Below are 18022 nucleotides of genomic sequence, written 5' to 3' on the forward strand. Positions count from 1 at the left end.
GCCCTAGGGTTTTCCGAAGCATAGGAGCACGGAGTCGTGCACTTCCGGGCATCGGCGCCAAACCGACGGTGGTACCAGCAAACGTCTCTTCTCCCATCCGAATTCCGTGAGGACCCACGGGACTGGCTTTGTTTTCGGCTCCGTGAGCGTGAGCGACTCCACCTAGTGTCGCGATTGACGGACAGGGCAGCCACCAGGCGCGTCAAATCGTCGACGCGCTTCATCAGGGTGTCGATCCTGTCGTCAGATGCGCTGGTCGCCATGTTGGATACGGCTGCCGTTGTGCTGGGTGCGCTTGTCGCCATGTTAGGGACGCCTACCGCCATGTTGGCTACCTGTGACCGGAGCCATACCTCGCCGATCAGATCGGCGAGAACCGACAATCCGTCTAAATCGATGCCATCGTGAGCCGTCAGGATGGCCTGCATATTCGTTGGCAGGCGATTTAGCCACAGCGAACGCAGGAATTCCTCGTTTACGGATGAACCGGCCAAATTTCGGAGGTGACGTAGAAATTGGCTTGGCTTCCGATCGCCGATTTCTTCATGCTCCAGCAGCCGCCTAAGTTTGTGTTCGGTGGATGTGGAGAGGCGTCGGATTAACTCGGATTTTAGCCGCTCGTATTTTCCTTCGCTAGGGGGATTTGTGATGATATCTTCTACCTCCTGGGCGTAGTGATTTTCTAATACGCCGACGACATGGTAAAACTTGGTCGAGTCTTGAGTTATACCGCTTAGCGCGAACTGGCTCTCCAACTGAGAAAACCACAAACTGGGTTTTTCCACCCAAAAGGGCGGCACACGGATGAACACGCGATTAAGGTCCGCATTTGCCGGTTCGCTGGCCATAATGTACCGCGATCACACAAACACCAACGCAGCGTCACCGGACCACGTGGCCCCACGAGAACAAACGGGAAAACTGAGCAGGGACGATCACGTCGGGGTCACCACTTGTCGCGTCCGAAGGGGGAAGTGGAAGCGACTACAAAAATAAGAGAAAACTGCTACTGAAAGAACACTGCGGAACGTTTATTAACACGCTGCTCAGTTACAGAATGTCCGTAGGTGCGGACGGAACAAGTTGCTGCTTGTCGCGATAGCTCTTGCTGCGGACTGCCAGCTAATTGGTTTATGCGCCTTCGTCTCCGCTCTCTAGTGCTGTCCTATGGTGGGAAGACTGGGAAGACTAGTTGATAGATGAAATGTGGTGACCGCCACACTATGAAATAATCCTTATTTATTCTTTCTCCAGACCTGTAAGTCATTGCATTTGCAGCAACGTCACTTGTGCACTCAAAAGCCCCAGTATCAATGCTTCTTATGATTTATTTTGCCTCCATAAGATACAGAAGCATCATGCAAATTTCAAGAATGGCTTCTTGTGCAAATCCCTCATTGCAAATGTGACATTTTTGCAAAATATTTCCCAAAAGATCTTGTCCTTTGCAACCATTTGAAAGATTGATGTTATCTAATTTACACTCACAAGAGGTATCTAATATTTGGATGGCAAAAAGAACACAAAATGTAATAGAAAACGAATAAAAGGGCTCTCATATTATAAATTGTTTGAGCATGTGTTCTTTGATACCTTGAAGGGAAACAAGGGAGTCTGGGAAAGAAGAAGATGTAGGGAATGCCGGATATATGCCATGCAGTAAGGCATGCCATAATTGATTAATGAGGTACATATAAAGACTCACCAGTTCTTTTATTTTCTAGCAACAAGCACCTTCTTATGTTTTTTGTTTTATTATCAGGCACAAGAAAAAATAAAGCCAATGGTTTGCTAACATGTGACCCTGCCACTTATAATTAACAATGATGAAAACCAGGGTTTTCTATATTCAGACCACAAATACTCAACAATTGGCCACGTGATTAGTTTACTGTCATCTCGAATAGCATATGAATTGGCAATTTTATTTGTTTTATCCCAAAGGGCATATCAGTTGGCATCCTGTAAATCCTCAGAATGAGAATATCCTTATCTTTAAATTTTCCTTTGAGTATAATTGCATGAATCACATCATTTTCTTATAACCAGATACATTCTATTGCATAGTTTTATTGGTTTAGGTTTCACAGTATCATGATCATCAAGCCAACTTTCAGCTGTATATTTGCAGTGGTAAGCCAGGCACATCCCAGAAGTTTAAATATTCAGATGGATAATTGGTGACTTCCTCTTTATTTGATTTTCACAATCGATTGTCTTTAATGAATGCAGAGTACCAATGATTTAATTCCGAAATACAAAGTTTAGTCATCCTCATCAATCAACATTCTTGGCTGCCAAAAGTGCTTGCTCACTCATTCATTTAAGATTTTTGAGGCTATCAATGAAAATCAGGAACAATTTGCTGAAAAGCTCATCTTTAAGTGAAAACAAAATACAAAAATTCTGGGGATATAAAATTAATCTGTTTGATTTGTTGACGGGAACTTTGCCATTAACAAAAGACAAATTGCATGGAGAAATCTGTAGCAGATGGATTAATCATCAATGCAACTCCCATGTTTTTTGTCAGTCTTGTTCTTGTAGCACCACAAGTTTGATGATTTGAGATGGGCGTTTATTTCATCTGTGACAGTCGATCTTTTAATGACTCTCAGGGTTTGGTGAAAATCACCAGACAGTAAAATATCGCATCAACAAAGCATCTTGAGACATTGTGCCAATCTTTCAATGTCCAGTCAAGTGTTTACAATGGGTCTCTGTGTTCCATCATGCATTTGTCCCATATGATGATTTTTGGTGCTAACAAATTTCAGTCATTGGGGACTGTTTTGAAATGTTGCATGTTACTTATTCTGAATATTATAGGTTTAATGGAAAATTTAACACTGAATTAGCCTTATGGCATCCTTTCAATAATGCAGCTACTGTACAAGAAGAAGCAACAGCTACTGCAATATCCTATTTTGCACACAGAGTGTTTAAAAGCAATGATATAAAAAATGTCTGGGTCTTCCTCATTCGCTTTCTTCTTCTCTGTCTATTTCACCTCCTCCATTCTTCTCCACACCTACATTTCAAAAGCTTCCAATCTATCCTCCTGCTTCAATGACCACTTATTCAAGCTGTACATAGCTCCATATCAAAGTTTTTACGAGTCTTTTCTTAACATCCTTACTCAAAGTCCCTGTCATCAACTCCCTCCTCCTTGTGTGGAAGTCTCTTTGCCTATTGCAATTCTTCTCCTTACGTCCCTACTACTTTGACCCTGTTGGTCCAAAACACTACCGAGATACGTAAACTGTTCTACCTGCTCTAGTTTTTGCCCTCTTATTTTAATGTTCAGTTTAGCCTTTTTCATTCTAGAAAATTGCATAACCTTTGTTTTATTAATTTTAAATATTTCCCATATGTGTAGCACTGATTTTATTATTCACCCAGGGATGCTTGCAATACCTTGGCTGACTGACAAACTAAGGCTTGATCATCAGCAAACCTAACTGATTTATAAAACCCCCTATGTGCTTTCATTCCTACATCCAGTTCTTTCCATGCCTCCTTAACCATTTCCTGTGCATACAGGTTAAACAGCAACGTTGATAATGGCATACACCCCATACTTTACAGATTTTGACCTTACCTGCTTTATCTGTAACTTTTACCATAGATCTTCTTACATCCTACTTCCCGGCAAAGATTTAACTTTACTGTACAGCACACCAATTTTGACTTTCCTCTATAAACTTTCCTTATCGTCAAACTCTGCCTCAGACCATGCTTCTTTTGCTTTGTTTTATTTCCTGCCTCAAATTATTGTTCAATTCTTTGTACTTCATTTTACCTATCTATCTCTTAGAATTCTTCCATTTTTTCCTCTCATCCATCTTTACAATCATCTCATCCGTAGTCCATGGTTTCCTAGTCCTTTTCCCTTTAATGGTTTCAATAGTGTATTTTGTGGCTTCAGGTAACCTTTTCTTTCTTATATACTTTCTTGTATACTTTCCCATTTTTCCTCTATATTATTAAACTCTTTACCATTTTACATAATTTCCTTTACATTCCCTCAGTACTCCTTTTTTTGCAATCCATTTAATCCTTCTACATTCCATTTTGTAACCAACTGCCCTTGCTTTATCTTTTTAAAATGGATGCTACATTTCATAACAAATAAATTATGCTCAAAGTCTGCATCCGCTCCCAGGAAGCTTATTGCATTTAAATGGATATCAATGGAAGGTCTCATAAAAAGTTACTGTTGCTCTAAAACACAATCTCGATGCTTTCAACTGTGAAAATATCCTGGGTGAATGAAAGGAACTCAAACCTGCACACACATGTTTGGGAGAATGTTACTGCCACATGCCACCAGGAGTATTTCCTAAGTCATTTTGTTTTCAGTGTTCAAGCAAGCAGACATTAGTTTTCAAACAGTGCTTATATTTTATGAATGGCTTTAATTTTCTCTCATTAATTTTGTGTCATTATCAATTACACAAATTGATAAACATGAACCATTTTCCCTTTCCCTAAGAATAAGGAAAAGGTGGCTCTTGAATGAAGAGCTTGTGCTGTTACATGGTAATTCGCAGGAAAAAGTTGTGAAAGAAAGCTTTTCTGAGGAGAAAACAGCAGATCGCCAATCTTCTACTCAATCTCAACTTCATGCAATGATCCAGAAATTTAAGTTATCCCAATGTACAAATTGAAAAAAAATAAGGAACATTATGAAGTTAAAATGTTAGCAGTTAAAATGTCTATTCAAAAGATTTAATTGCTAAACATTACCTGAAGAAACTTACAGAAATAGCCTTAAGCCACATTTACAACACTAAAAATTTAAAAGATCCCATTGCTAAAAGGCTACCAGTAATTTATCTAGGGACTATTTCTCAAAATTTAATTAAAATAATACCAAAAAGAAAAACAATAAATATGATTTTATGATGGTTTATGCCATAAGAACCTGATCTCTCACATTAAAGACAAAGTCCCCAAAAACGAGTGGAGTGGCATGTATGAGTGAAAGTGCTCAGAATGTAAAACATATTATATTGGGAAAACAGGATGGAAAATTTTTAAAGAAAGAAAGAATTAAAGCACACCAAATGTGTAAAAAATAAGGGCAAAACATCCCTCTTTGCACAGAAACTCATCAAAAACTCAAGTGCCCACAAAAGTGACATTATAACAAAAATTATTTATTTTGAAAATATAGGTCAAATGGTTGATGCTTTAGAGCTGTTGGAAATTTTGAAATGCCTCTGGTGCAAAGATGAACTTGTCAATGAAATGTTGTATCCATCTCAATTTCCATTCCTAAACCTACCACTCTTCGGACACCTTTTTGGCACCTGTATTAATTTTTAATCCTTCCACAACTATGATGACTAGATACTATTAAGCTGCACAATTGCTCTAAATATTCATAGATATAACTCCTACAAATTCTATCAAAAGCACTGACCAAAAACTGCATACTTGTATATGTTACTTATTAATTCATGGAGTTTCTACAAGAAGAGGAAATTTCTTCAAAACAATATGATTTTATTTTTCCTTGAGCAAGAAGTCATACCTATGATAAATTATTTTCACACTAGACATTAGATAACCTATGTACAGTCACAAAAAATGATATTTTCAGCTATTTGCAAACGATGCAAAGGAATTGCTTTATTTTATTAAATATTTTTGCTATTTTTTTTTTTTAAAAAGTAAGTCTAAATACGCTAACACATATCCATTACTAAAAAAGAAAGAAAGACTTGTACTTTTTCACAGATTTTATTATAATAAAAGAATATATTATTTTATAATAAAATCTGTGGAAAGGTACGAGTTTTTCTATCTTTTTTAGTAATGGATATTAATTACTTCCACGAAGTGAAGCCTAAAACAATAGAATATACTCTTACACATGCTTATCTGAGAAAAAAAGAGGTATATAGAGATCTCTGCATCTGTAAACTGTCTTCTTTGAACTTGCTGGACCCCTTGGAAAATGAAGAAATACACCAGTCCTTAAATGAGGAAGTAGACATTTAGGAAAAGTATGACTTTGACATTTTTCATGAAAGAGAATGCATATGGAAGTGAATCTGTTGCAGGAACAAGGTAAGGAGGCCTCACGTCTTTCATTTTTACTCTTGCTTGATGCTAATCCCTTAAACTGACTTCAATATTTCTCCTCTAAGGATGTAGAACTGTTTGTTAGGCATGCCACCATGATATTCAAAATCAGAATGAAAGTAACCTTATTTTGGTTATTAATTTATGAATGGCATCTCCCCATAATTCACCATTTTGGAGTTCAAAATGCTCTCTAAACAGTATTCTTTTGTGAGGACCTTCCTATACACTTTCCAATAAGGGAAAGCTGTCATTATGTGCCCTATTAAACAGCCAAAAACTTCAACAATTGTTTTGGACAAGCACACATCCTTCTGATATCATACAACACCTTCTGTGGGCTTATGCAATGGCATTAGCCTTTCTTGCTTCTTCCAAGCCATCCTTTCCCCTCTCTTGTTCCCTTCTCGTGATACACTAGAAAGCATTCTTCTTTCTGTGCCTTACAAGGTGGTCCTTTGTCCAGAATGTCCTTTTGTACCTGGCACCAAAGGCCAAGGCCTCTTCATTTCCCCTTTCATCAATTACCTGATACCCATTTCATACCTGTAGATGAACTGCCATGCCGCAGTCTTCTTTGTGCCTAGAACTCTTTCAAGCTGTGACAGTTTTTAAGGGAGGTGACTGACAGCTAAGGTCATTTGCGCCATAGGGGATGGACAGGAAAGGATGAAGGGTGGAGAAAGAAACCTGGTATTGGCATTAGCCTACTCTTAGTATGAAATGTGCCAAGGGGTCTGTAGCTTAACATCCCATCTGACGGACGGTGTACTCACTCTAAGTGCCCTCCACAAAGCACTTCAAGTAGGGATTGAGATACCTCTGAAAAATATTTAACTCCCCCGGGATTTGAACCCATGCCCTCAGGGTGGGAAGCCAGTATGTTAGCCCCCAAACCATCTTGATCTCCTCATAGAAGCTCATTATATTGTCTTGGTTTTTGGAACAGCAACCGTATTCTCACACAACCTTAACCACAATGTTTCCACAATGCCTCCAGTGCCGCAAACCACACCAGAAGCTCCCTGGTAACCAACTAGGTAGTTGTTTTTGGTACCAACATGACATCCCCTTACATATCTGCTAATTCCACTGTAAAAACATGAGGAAATATGTTCCACTTCTGACTTTCTGCCAAATCCATTGCCTACCAACAGTGATGAATCCTAGGAGACAGAGATCAGGATACAAAAGGTCATTCTGATGGAGACTGCATTCCTTAATTTGCTTTGACTACTTAGAAGATTTCTTCAATTATTTACTTGGAAGATTTTAAAAAGATAATGAATCATCTGTTTGCATAGGCATTTTTCCTTCCTGTTTTTAATGTTATCATTATTAAATGCTTTAAGGAAATGATTGAACATCCAAAACCATTGATCACAAGTATTGATTTTATGGAATTATGAACTATTCTCCAAAATTATTTAGGTTAATATTATATTTGTTGAACTGTTTCAAAAGGGCATTAAAGTGAAGGCCCTAGCGCAGTCTTTATTCTGATAGTCTGAAGAACAAATGAAGAATTGATAAATATAATCACAACTTAAAATAGAAATCATATTTACATTTAATCAATCTCTCCATTATTTTCCTTTATCACTTACGGCACTGCACTGAATTTGATGTATGGATTTCCAGTATTGATGTATCCATTTTGGTACACATTCCTCTTGCTTTAGCTAGACTTTTCCTTTTGGAGCTCTGTATCAACATTTGGCTCAATTGACATCTAATAAGTTGCACATTACATTGCTGCATTTAACTGATCCAATAAGGACTTGCAACTGATTGCCCAATGGTGCAACTATTTTTTAAGAGAGATAGCCTTTAATGAAGCAATTAATAGGCTTTAAAATTGTTACCTCGGAAGTTCATACCAATTTTGGGACCTCAGCATCCCTTTAATTTCTATAACCCACATAATTGACATAATAATTCAGAAATGTGGTCATCAGGGCTTCATATTTTGATTCTTTTAATAATCTCTTGTCCATAATACTATTTTATTTTGAAGACACTGTATAAAAAGCATTTTCTGATTGTTTTGTGAAAAAAGGAAAATAGATGTTATGATAATTATTGATTTTATGACTTCTAGACAATTGTCTTATAAATATTAATCGCAGAAAGTTTCTTTTCTCATTTACAGAATAGACAAAATATTACCTAGAGCATGCTGAACAAGAGATGGTTTCATTGATGTGTGGTGATTTTTTTCAGGTTTCTGACGGTACCAAGAGAAATGCATAGGTAGCCATATGTCTTGATTTGGTACATTTTGACATTGACCATCCTACCTTTTTCATTATTCTGCTAAATACTATTTCATATAATTTCCAATGATGCCATTTCCATTCCAAATTCCATGATCATTTTTCAATGATGGTGGAGGAATCTCGTTGCTTTAATTAGGAAAATCCTCATTAAGAAAAAGAATCTTGTAAGAGTACACTGTAAGAGGGTATGATGAAAAGTTCTCAACGTTACATAGATGATATTCTAATCAGAGAAAAATTTATGATTTCCCTTTGGGTACATGAATCATGAATGTTTAAGACAAATGTCAACTTGTTCTCCCTAGTTGTTTCTTCATACATTTTGATAAAGTATAGTTCTTTTGCATTTCTAGTTAAAATGGAAAAAACTCGAATTTCTTTTGGTCATAGAAGTCATTGTTTTAGATGCATCAATTCCTAAGGAAATTAATCCAGTTAACAAAAGTGTACAGGGATTCTGCTCCTTCAAAATCAACTGTTAATAAGAGAGAAGCTGAATTAAGGCATGGTCTGAAATCCCTCGGAGATGACCCACGTAAAGGATGGACATAAAGTACCGCCACAAATAAATATAAAAATTTGCAAAATATGGTATTGGACGATAGGCAATTGAAGGTCCTAGCAATAGCTGAGACACTAGAAAAGTTGACTAGAACCAAAATCAGGGATATGTTAGCTCTTGGTAAGATGAATGCTGCATTTTCTGAAATCTAGTTAGACGCAAATGTGCACACAATTTATGCATCAATGTTTCCACCAATTTAAAAGAAACCAATCCATTTTGTGCTATGATTTTTCACCATAAATGAGACATGGGTCAAACCAGCCCTGCTAGAAACAGAACAGCCAGTCAAAGCAGTGTGTGGAAGTGGATTTCATCCATTTTGGCAAAATGTCTCCATATTCATATCCATCCAATTCAAGCAACTTCCTTAACATCCATCACTAAACCATATTTCTCCAATAGCAGCAGGAGATTCAGGAGAAATATGAGTTAATAGAGTTTGGAATGTCTAGACAAGTAACGTTTCTCCCTATCTCTCCCACTTCCATAAACAGAGGATACTCTGGCCTGAAATACGTCAATGTTTCCCCATCTTGAAGGACAGAACCATTAGAATACTGTGACATTCTGCAGAAGGTTACAGCATTTTAATCCTTATTTATATGTGGAACCGGATATTTTAATCTCCTAATATTCTAATCCATGCTCTCAAAGATGATGTGAACACTAAAATCCCCAGAATTGTACACCAAGAACTAGAGAATGTCATTGTACTATTCCGGTACTGATATACAAAATGTACTTTTGCAGATATACCTTAAAATACTCCAAAATAAATGCAGCATATTCAAGAAAAAATCTTTTTGTTTTCTCTTACATTGACTGGCATTGTAAAAAACCAACTGGTCATCAATGAAATTCCAAATATTCTCATATCGTTTCTCTAGCAATACTCTTTAGCCAAACTCTGTTAATCTTTGGTATCTTCCATATTAACTGACAAGGAAAAGGGAAAACATCCTGTCTCAATGTCTTGGGTAGAACATTGTTTGCATTTTTCAATAAGATCACTGCACTGACTCATAATCTAAACCTCAAGGAAATAGAAGGCAGGTAACTTCATCAGCAATTTGTGCAATAATGCCTGGAACAGATTCTACATAGCTCTTCTGGACATGAGGGACAATTCTAACCTAATCCTAACACTAAACCTCACACTTCATAAATAGATGACATATATGGCCATAAAAACCTTATAGTTGATTCATTTATTGGACATCCAATAAGCAAAAGATAAGTTGCAATCATTGCTTAAGAAATGATAATGAATTGAAAGATTGTCCTGAAAAGGTTTATGGAATTTTAATTTCAAAAAGGATGGAATCATTTCTGTTGCATTTATTATTATCATGATACACATAATGATAAAGAAATTATTTCATTTTTTATTCAATAAAATTACTCATAACAGGTGAATAATGACACTTGATTTTACAAAGTCATAATTAACATTTTATAAATAATATCATGGCAGAGTGAGGGAATTATTGGGAAGTTTAAAAGAGTCAAATAATCCTGAGCATTTCATTAAACACATCAGTCATATTTTGCCTCAGCACTATTTAGGAGGCTGATGTTTCTCAATTTAGAGGACTTCAGTTTTTTTTACTTCCAACACATTCTTGTTCTTGATTTAAATGCTTACTAAATTATTGCTCATCCATGTCAGTATATGGCCAAGAATAATACCCCAGTTAGGAATAGCAAGTGAATGGCTTTGAAAACATCTTACCGTTGCATGTGATCACTTCAAGTGTCACTCTGAGTGAATGTTCTTAAAGCATACATTTTTCAACCGTGTGGGTTTTCATCAGTATGTGTCATCATGTGCCTCCTTAGACAACTATCATAAGCAAATGCATACCCTGCACATGTATGGACTTACATTAGTATGTGTCAACATGTGAATCTTTAGAGTGCCACTATGTTGGAATGCTTTCGGGCACCAATTGCATTTATGTGGCCTTTCGCCAGTGTGAGTCAACATGTGAGTTTTCAGATTACTATTTTGGACAAATTGTTTCGTACATACATTGCATTTGTGGCTCTTTTCCACAGTGTATGTCACCATATGCTTATTTAGATCACCATCATGAGCGAATCCTCTGGAACATATCCCACATGTGTGTGCTTTTCCCCAGTGTGTCATCATATGCTTCTTCAGATCATAATTATGAGTGAATCCTCTGGAGCATATCCCAAATGTGTGTGGTTTTACCCCAGTGTGTGTCATCATATGCCTCTTTAGAACACCACTATGAGTGAATCCTCTGGAACATATCCTACATGTGTGGTTTTTCACCAGTATGTATAAAAATATGCTTCTTTAGTTCACAATCTGTAGTGAATCTTTTGGAACATATCTTACAAGGATATGGTTTTGCACCAGTGTGTCTAAACATGTGAGCCTTTAGAATGGTTTTCCTAATGAATCCTTTGCAGCATATCTCACATCTGTACGGCCTTTCACCAGTATGTGTCATCATATGCCTCTTTAGAGTATCATGGTAATTAAATCCTTTTGAGCATACGTTGCATTTGTGATGTCTCTCATCAGTGTGTATCAACATGTGCCTCCGTAAATTACTTTTCACTCTGAAACATCTCAAACATAGAGCACATTTAAATGCCTTTTTTCCAGTATGTATTGACATGTGGCTTTTGAGATGACTCAGACGATGAAAGTTTCTGGAGCACAATTCACATTGATACTTCTTTTTCAGAGCATGCACCAATTTAATATGTCTAGAAAGGTAATCTTTTCCTTCAAAAACCTCTGAGCAAACATCACATCTAAATTGCTTCACTTTGTTAAGGTGTATATGCATTATGTGATCTTTAAAAAGCTCATTTTGTACAAATGCCTTGTCACAAATTTCACACACATGCAGTAGAGTGTCTGTAGCATTCTTCCCTGAACCATCTTGTTTTGGATAACTATCTGAAAGATTTGAAGGATAAGGTAAACAAGTCAATCAATAAACTGTTAATTCCTGCAATGAAATAATCTATTGTCACTAGTTGGTATAAATACATTTACATATATAAATAATTATACACGTAAAACTGATCATATACAGGGTTCATCTGGAAAATAAGTGTACTGATTTTTTCCCACCGCTCCAGGCATGCCCAGCACTGCTCTGACAAGCTGCAATTAGAGGAAGGGGGGTGTATGTTGGCAAGCGACACTGAAAAAGGCAGTCGGCTCTGAGCTGTGGTGTAGTGAGGAGCTCTGTTAACGTGAACCTCCACCCTCGACCCACGTCACGGAACGCAATGCCGAAGTTTTTGGAGCAGAGTTATTCCATCAAATTTGCGGTAAAGTTTGGGAAATTGTCTACTGAAACTGTTGGTATGATTAAACAGGCTTACGGGAAGTCAGCCATGTCCAGAAACATGATCTTTTGGTGGCACAAGATGTTTGTGGAAGGCAGAGAAGAGGTCGACGATAAACCACGGCCTGGATGCTCATCAACGGCACTCACCGACGAAAATGTATGAAAAATTTGCAAAGTACTGAATTTTGATTATCATTTTAGTGTTCGGATAATAGCAGAGCAGTGTAATGTGCCAAAAACAATAGTGCACGAGATTATTATGGAGCAATTACAGATGCAAAAAATTTGTGCAAAGTTGGTGCCATAGTGCTCAGTGATGATCAAAGACTCAATCGTTTGGAAATTGTGACACAACTTGCGGATCACTGCAAAAATGATCCACATTTTTTAGAGAACTTTGTTTCAGGTGACGAGTTTTTGGAGTTTTAAAGGAACGCGATATGGGAGTTTGGACGCCATCAAAGAGGCCATGACAACGTGTCTTCGAGAGGTTCCCGATGATGCCTTTGCGGGAGTGTTACAGGAATGAGAACGCCGCTGGAACAAGTGTATCGACTCACACGGGTCCTAATTTGAGGAATATTAGCTTAAGATACGTAAAAGTGTAAAAAATTTTTTTCCTGAGCTCAGTACACTTATTTTTTGGATAAACCCTGTATCAATTATAATTCTTAACTGATAAGATCTAAAATCAGCATAATCAAGGAAAACAAAAGAACAGTCCTGAAACAAAGAGCAACATTGACAAACACCTTAGAGTCTGATTGGCTTTAATGAATATGATAACAGGACCAGCAGTTTCTTTGAACAGTGCAGTGAAACAATGGCTAAGGAAACTTGCAGGTACGATGAGAAAAAATGCTATGTTTGCAGTGGTTAACTTTTATTTTGGGGCAAAATACTTATGATTTTTCATCATTCTTTTTGCAATTGATGATCACATTAAAAATGACATTTCAGTAATTTTAAAACATTAAGGACTGTTTATCAATAATTCTTTCACACCAGAAAGCAGAAAAAGTGAAGACAGCAGTCCTCAGTTGTACTTACCTTGTACCTGCAACACCTCCTCTTCCAGTATCTCTTCCATCTGAGGAATGTCAGCATCACCCTCTTCCTTAATCTTCACTTCTTCATCAGAGGACATATGTGATTCTGCATCTTCTAAATGGCCCTACAAAATCAAAGAAAAAATGCTTACGACATTGAGGTTATCAGAGCAAAACATTAACAAAGTAACATCAATAATCAATATTCAAATAAAAAATTAAAAACTTGTATACTTCAGATTATAATTAATATTTTAGCTGACACCTCATGAAAAAATGTATTTTTTCTTCAAATAATTCACTTGCATTAACTAAACCATACATTAACTTATTTTACCCAGAGTCAAATACAAGTTAAAGCAAGGTTAGTTCAGGGAGTACCCATCGATAAAATGTAAGTTAATATATCTATTACCATGAATTAAAGAATCGGGTATAGAAATATTTACATACTTGTAATTATTTAGTCACTACCAGTTGTTATAAACCATATCGCAGCAGTTAATAGTAAGGTTGGTTTTGGGAGTTAATGTTAGAAATAGCCCCAGAGCCTCACATGTCATTACATGCAATTCATAAATAATACTGCATAAAAATGTCCACAAAAGCATAATTAACTATCATCTTGCAACTGATAGCTTATTATCGGTAGAAGTAAACACAGAACTGACGGACTTAATTCAGTTCTACATGCCACCAAGCAATCATAAGGAGGGAGAATTCGCTAGGATATACAGTTAGAGGACATAATAGGGCATGAATTCCTGCATGGAAATATTTCATCATGAATACAGATTGGAATAAGACAATAGACCAAGGAAGATGTCAGGGACTATTATTTAGGCTCAATGAATGACTGACCATAGGGAGAAATCAATTGAGCTCATCGATCACCCTTCTTAAAGCCTGGACATTGCCCCCAGTGACTACCATTTGTTTTCTTTTCTCATAACATGCCTTGGAGGACAGAATTTCAACTCTAACGAGAGAGTGCAAGAAGCAGTAGTCAGCTTCATGACGTGGCATGAGAAAGTATGACTTCCATATTAAAAAGCTGCTTACGTGGATGAAAAAATGATTGATTGTCAAGGCAACTCTAAATGCTTAGGCTTTCCTATGATGTACAAAAAGTTGAGAATAAATATGATTTTCATTATAAAAACATACAAGACCTTACTTTCCAAATTGTCCCTTGTAAAATGTGGTACAATTGACCCTTCCAATAGAATTTCAACTCTTCACTCTTAATGTCTCTGACTAACAATCAACAATAAATTTATTTCAACTGGGGTAATCTATCACAAACAAAATCCTTCATCCCTTTCTCATTCAGTCTTGGGCTTCTGTTCCTACAAGAACACTACCCTCCAGTAAAAATAATGGCACCAGCTACTTGATTGTCTCAGAAAAAGTGGGTACCCTGGAAAACTGATGAATAATAAAATTCTCAAACCTTAATCCCAATAAATTCCGGTCCCTAAACCAAACCAGCTGAAAAATTCTAATCTGATCTCACATCAAAAAGCAATAAAATTAAATAATCTGTGATCTTAGCCATTATCTACCCAGCACTTTAATTTGCTATAGAATCCTGGGCATACCTTAACTCATCTTAAAAAACTGACTAATCACTACTTTAATCTATATGAATACACCCCAACTTATATGAATTATCTCCATGATTCTGACATCTCATTTAAGTCCTTACTTGGTAAAAGCTATGCATTTCCTGTTCTTCATTTGAAATCCTGGTTAATTAGACACCATTATAGGGCTCTTTAAGTTTCATCAAAGTAGTTTTCATTCAGACTCCCAATGACCCCCCTAAATCCATCTACCAGGGCACCTTCAAACCATAGAACATCCGCTTAGTAGTTTTTTTAATCCAAAATGGATATAAATCTCTTTCAAGGCATTTTATCATGCATTACAAAAATTTAATTTTACAAAATCAATCCCAACAATTTTTTCACAAACCTTGTACTTTCCATGCTACACAATAGCCATTACCTATCCTAACAGTTTACTTTGCTTCATAATCCTGGGCACACCTTATCTCATCCTAAGAAATAAATCTCTATATTCACTCATTTGAATACATGACTCATATCATGAGCAGAAAATCCATCGTTTTGACTTTTTCTACTAAAGGAATAACATATATAAAGACCATCACAAAAATGCTGTAAGGCTAAAAATATGTCTTCCTCATAAAGACCTATACCATTAACTTGGATAAATACCGTTACATTTACGGCATGATCAATCAACATCTGTTCTTCTCATGGTAGTCATGATTTAAAAAATTAAGCATTAGTCAATATGGCACAAATGCTTCAATTTATCCCCACCTCAAGTGAAGTCACTTCCTTAATTTGAATATTGTGGTCCACTTCCTCCTTGCTCGCTGGAATTTCAATAATCTCTGGCTCTTCAAAATCCATCTTCTCACTTTTCACTGTGATCTGTAAATAATTGTTGAAAAGGTTGAAAAATATTAAAAAAAAATTAGACTAGCAATATCAAAATTGAAATTGAGTGCATGATCAACAATTTTTATCAAATGAAAATGATTGGGATGATTGCAATTTTAAATTAAACAGCAGGGTTTTCATGCTAATACATTATGATTATGGCACAACAGATTTCCATTTAAACATGTGGGCAGACACATACATACATAGAGCTAGCAGAGGTAGATAACACAGCAAAACCAATTAATAAGATAAATAATTGTAAAATCCAAAAAAACATAATCTGCTTGCCAATTTTAATATATAGGGATGAGAATTTTTTGAAAATATATTGAGTAATAAAATATATTGAGTACTCAAAGATATTGAGTAAGAAAAATGAATTACATTACATTATCATTGGACATACATGAGGTGAAAATGTAAATCTAAGACATTATAAGAAAAGATGCTAGGCATTTATTTGGCAAATTGTTTCCAAGTTAAAATGAAAAACTACCATTGGGTCAATGTTTACATGAATGAAATATTTCTGTATACAAGTACATCTATTAAAAACTGATACATTAATGAAACTGACAGAGTGGTAAAAATACCAAAAAACAGGGGAATAACTTCGGCAATGCATTGGAAATTACTGTATCTATAACTAATTACCTTTACGAAGCATACAAAATGAATGTCGTGATATAAGAATGAAAAAAGCCCCATTTGTAATTAGAATAAAACGCGTCGAAAAAAGGGAGTCAAAGTACCCTTACACATGCTCTTATTATAAAAGTATAAGTATTCAAATTTTTCCTTCCTACATATCTAATGCATACGCAATTTTTAAGTAATTGCCAGTATTTGCCATTTGGTCATTAGACATTTACACACTAGGGAGGAAATTAATTATGATCACACGTTTATTAATCAATATAACTTACTTTCCCTACCACATATTCTTATAACGGACATGCTCAGAACATTATAAAATAAAACCATGGCTGGAACACAACTCACCTTATCGGGGATAATATATCCCTCTTCCTCTTTGTTTTCCGTTTGCCTCTCCAACATAAGATTGTTTTCGTAGCATTGCTGCTTAAACATATAGAAATCGGTCAGTATTTTAAAGCACTGATAGCAAATAAACCACGGGTGGCTTCCATCCCTCACTACCTACAAAAACAACATTATCAAGCTAATTAACCCCACACATCTTCTTTACAAAGGACCTTAATTATTAACATAGTAATACAAAGGCTTTTTTTGACATAAAACCGGGAACAACCAAAAACTTTGCGGTAAAAATGCGATAAAAGCGTCATGGTGAAAACGTAAACAAGCACTGGATAGCTTACTTTCAATTCCAATAACTCTTCTATTGCTTCTCGCACCAACTGCTCAGCATCGTCATTTTCACTAAAAATATTTGTCAACCGACCACCACGGCCAAGACATAATCTACACTTTAAACTTTCTTGTCGAGGCATCTTCTTAGCACTACTGTCAACATAAAAACTCGTAAGCAATAGATTCGAAGATGGCCGACTACATATCGACTATTCGTTCGTTTTGAATCGATTCCGAAGTGGGAGTGGGAGAATCGATCTGGTTATATTTTGGCTCCAAGTTATCACCAAATTCAAATAAATTTTCGCATCTTAAAATTATTTATACTCTTACTTAATTGAGTTTAATCATTCTTTCGAACTAATAAAACGGTCCGAATAGCAAGAGTATAATAGAACTAAACTTTCTCTAAAAATGACAACCTGAACACAATATTACATTGTCCGAAGCCTAAGAGAATACTTCACTTATTATTTGTAGGTTGACCAACAATTTTAATCATTTTAAAGGGATGTTTTCATTTGACAGCTGGGTTTCCGAAGAAAACATTTCCTAAAAGCGTCATTTTTCAGACAGACAATTTTTTACATCGATGTGTAGAATGAAAACGGAATAAATGTTAATAATTTTACCTATGGTTGATGAAAAGACTACGATTAGCATGAAGTCATTCACCTATATTGGAATATAAGTCATCACATTTTTCGTATTTTAGATACATCTTTAAATTATTTAAACTCTTAGTTAATTGAGTACCTTACTTTCTTACATCGATCATCAGCCCGCGACTTTTTAATCATAATCTGCAGAGTTTAAAATCGGCTTTATCGCCCATCCTAATCGTTTGCAAGTTCTACCAATGATTTACGGAATAACCTAACGC

Source organism: Hetaerina americana, unplaced genomic scaffold (genome assembly GCF_022747635.1).
Source record: "Hetaerina americana unplaced genomic scaffold, ioHetAmer1.1.p SCAF_98, whole genome shotgun sequence".
NCBI classification, from domain to species: Eukaryota; Metazoa; Arthropoda; class Insecta; order Odonata; family Calopterygidae; genus Hetaerina; species Hetaerina americana.